This window comes from Malania oleifera, chromosome 8 (assembly GCF_029873635.1).
Source record: "Malania oleifera isolate guangnan ecotype guangnan chromosome 8, ASM2987363v1, whole genome shotgun sequence".
Lineage (NCBI taxonomy): Eukaryota > Viridiplantae > Streptophyta > Magnoliopsida > Santalales > Ximeniaceae > Malania > Malania oleifera.
Genome location: NC_080424.1, coordinates 67890555 through 67894309, shown reverse-complemented (window position 1 = coordinate 67894309; position 3755 = coordinate 67890555).

Below are 3755 nucleotides of genomic sequence, written 5' to 3'. Positions count from 1 at the left end.
TTTTACCCAACATCTTTCAGCTGTTTTACCCAACATTTATCGAATATCATACATTTATCAAGCATCTTTCAGCTATTTTACCCAGCATTTTTCAGCTGTTACACATTTACCCAGCATCTTTCAGCTGTTTTACCCAGCATCTTTCAGTTGTTTTACCCAACATTTTTCAGTTGTTTACCCAGCATTTTTCAATTGTTTACATGGTTGCATTAACACACACAAGCAACATATTACATATAACATTTTCATACTCAGTTTATTTCCTGAATATTTTGCATCTCATACATATAACATATTTCCACAACATTCCTATTTACTCATGCCACACAATTTAGCAGTAAAATTCATACACTGCCTGAAAATAAGTCAACCCACATTTAACATTCATATACTAGAAAAATACTTTTAATTTCTTGCATAATTATTCTGAAAAAATATTTCACTTTCATCATTTCAATTTCACACATACGTATCTAATAAATAGTCCTAATTTCGAAAAAACATAATTTAAATGGTTGGCATATTATACCCATACCGAAAAATTTACACATACGTATAACACAATTTATTTTTCATTTAATTCATAAAAATTCTGATTTAATATTTATTTTTTCCCTTACCTAGTTTCTTGAACTACGCCGACAGGGACTCCGGAAAAATACTTGCGGCGCTCACCCGAACCCTGAATAAAAAATTCTAGTTCCATGTAATTAATCATGAATAAAATATTATTTTAATATTTCCTAGGGTCATAAATTATAAATAAATAAATATACCCTTAAATATAGTCAAATTACTAAATTTCCCAAATTCCACTCTTGCTTTGGAGTGAGGCCTAGAAAACCCTAATTGAAACTTTACTTATGTCAAAATGACGACGATCACGACTAGGATACCATGGTGGTGCCTAATCGTCGATTTAACAACAGATTTAACAAGAAATTGAGTAATTAGGGGAAATATACCTTTCCCTAGGAGTGGTACCTACGTCGCTCCCACGACAAATCCGCTCCAGTAAAAATGTTGATGGCAGAGTTAGGAATCCAACGACACCTTTCTTTTCCCGATTGTTCGAATATCTGTCGAAAAATGAGGGGAGAGAGAGATGGAGACGAAGGAGAAATGCGGAGAGAAGGAGAGAGTACAGAGATGAAGACAGACGCAGATTGCAGGAAGCCTCTACTTCCTTATCCTTTTCTTCTTCCTTTTTTTTTACTTTAACTTAACTTTTATATATATATATATATATATATATATATCATTTTTTTACTATTTATTTATTTATTTATTTTAATAATAATTAATTAATTAATAATTACTTTTTTTTCATACTATTTATTTTTATTTGTTTATTTAATACATTAATTTAATAATGGTTGACTAATTAATTGATTAATAATTTTAATTAATTATTTTTTTAAAAAAAATTTCGGGTTATTACAAGTGTGATATGCGCACTGAGCATCTGGATTGTACCATTATGAGAGGGGATGTCGTACTACCAGTCCAATGATGGTTGAGATGAGCTTTCTTTCAAGTAATTGGGGAAGCAATTCTGAATAGGACATAGGAATTGACTCCATTCTTCTAAAACCTCCCTTTCGAGTTTGGGCATATTGTTGTTTTGGCGCGAGCATTGGCCCAGTGGAAACAAATTGGAGTCGTGCCTTACTTTCCCATCTTTCTTTCTAGTGTGGGTGACTTTGAACTATCTAGGCCTCATCTTCTTTCTTATTTTGACTACTGCTTCAACCTGTTTTCCAGTAATTCCCAAATCAACAAAATTCAGAGGAGCACCTCTAATAAGGTGGTCAACACATGGATCTTTGAAACAGTTGTTAAATGGATAAATTTATTTTCCATTTTCAACCAAAGGATAACTTTGTGCTGTCATATTTTTCCCTTCATAAAAGTATTCGCTCGCCTTCACCTCTAGATTTTGTGAGGTTGGAGCCATGTCACAGCTATACTAAGTAAAAAAAAATGCAAGCTAAGTCCCCCCATGTGTGAATCTTCAATTGTCCATACCATCTTAGAGCCTCCCCAGTCATACCATCAAGGAAACAGTGGATGAGTAGATTATCATTGTCAAAATGTGCAGTCATCATCTAAGAAAACATCACTAAATGAGCTAATGGGCATTCAGACCCATTAACTTCTCAAAATTTGGGATTTTAAAATTCGGGGGATAAAAGCATCCACCGAATCACACCTGTTTGCTTCCTCTTACAACTGTTCTTCCCCCATTTTTTTCATGATCTATTTCCAAACTAGGGGTTTGTTCTTTACTTGTTTCTTCAGCTATTTCCCCTTCTAGATTGATGGCTTGCGATGCTTGGACATTTTTATTTAGTTGGATTCTTGAGTCGTGAGTTGTTAGGATAAATGTGTGCAAGCTTGGGCCCAAGCTAGCTAACAACTTCACCGATGATGATTGATGCTCACTAACAGGTGGAAACATAGGCTCGCTTTCAACTACCTATTTTGGAGATTGTGGGGTTTTGCTCAAAGAGATGACTATCTTTAGTAACTTATCCATCTAATCCTTAAGCTCCCAAACGTCTTGACGGATATTCTTATGATTTTGCTCAAGATCTCTTATGTGGCTTTCTAACTACTTCCACATGATTCTAACCTTTCTTCTAAAACTAAAAGGACATAGAGAGATTGTCCTTGCTCTACTCAATGTTGGGATCTCAAATCTTGATTCTACTGCCTCGGTGCACTAATTTTACAAAAAATTGGGATATGATTATTGTTCCATTGGAGAAGAAACTCTCATGCATGGCTATGCATGAAATTAATCATGAAATGCATGAAAGCAATGCAACCTAAATAACCACTTTTTCTAGAATTTTAGGAAAAACCCTAGCAACTAGTGATAGACTTCAAAATTAAACTAAACCTTGATGGACCATCATTTCAATTCAATTCCTTTCTCGATCATTCCTTTCCTTGGTGATGGTCCATGTCCCCTAGATCCTGCGAAGGATCAGGTTATGACCAGGATTTGGGGTTGACCCGGGTGAGTCAACCCATTGGATTTGTTCAATACAAGCTTGTGGACTTTGATTTGCATTTGGACCTCGAGTGTTTTAAAACATGGGCACCAATCTATTTTCTGATGGATTTAGGCCCAAGTTTGAAACGGGTTGGACTTGGATCGCTTAAAAATATTGGCTTGGATGTTTAGGTAATAGGATCAAAGCCCACTTTTTGAAATATGGGTTTGGCTTTTCAAAAATTGGGTTTGGGCCTGGTTGCTCAAAAAGAATTGGATTGGCCCATTTTTAAAATCATTAGGCCAAGTGCTTTATTTTTTGAAAGAATGGGTCATGCTCTCACTCTCAGGCTTTTCCAGAATATTGGCTAAGTAGTATGCATGTCTAAAATGGATGCAAGATGCATGACACAACACAAAAAATATATATACACAAAATACTAGATTATATCATGCGAAGAAGGATGAGGCTCTTGTCCCAACCCCACATAAGTGACTTACTTGAACTTTTCAATTAGGCTTTATCTTAAGTTAGGGAAAGTTATAGGCAAATATGTGTGGTTAGGCTCTACTCCCTATTAACAATAGGTTCCAAGCATGTCCTCTATCCTTACCCAATGGGCTTGGACAATTTCTAAACTGAGCGGAGTGGTTCACGCACCCCCAAAGACCTTGTCTCATGAGGGCTAACGGTATTGTGCTCCTTTCTATTCCTAAAGGGTAAAGTCCGAGTAGAAGGCTCGTGAACAAGCGT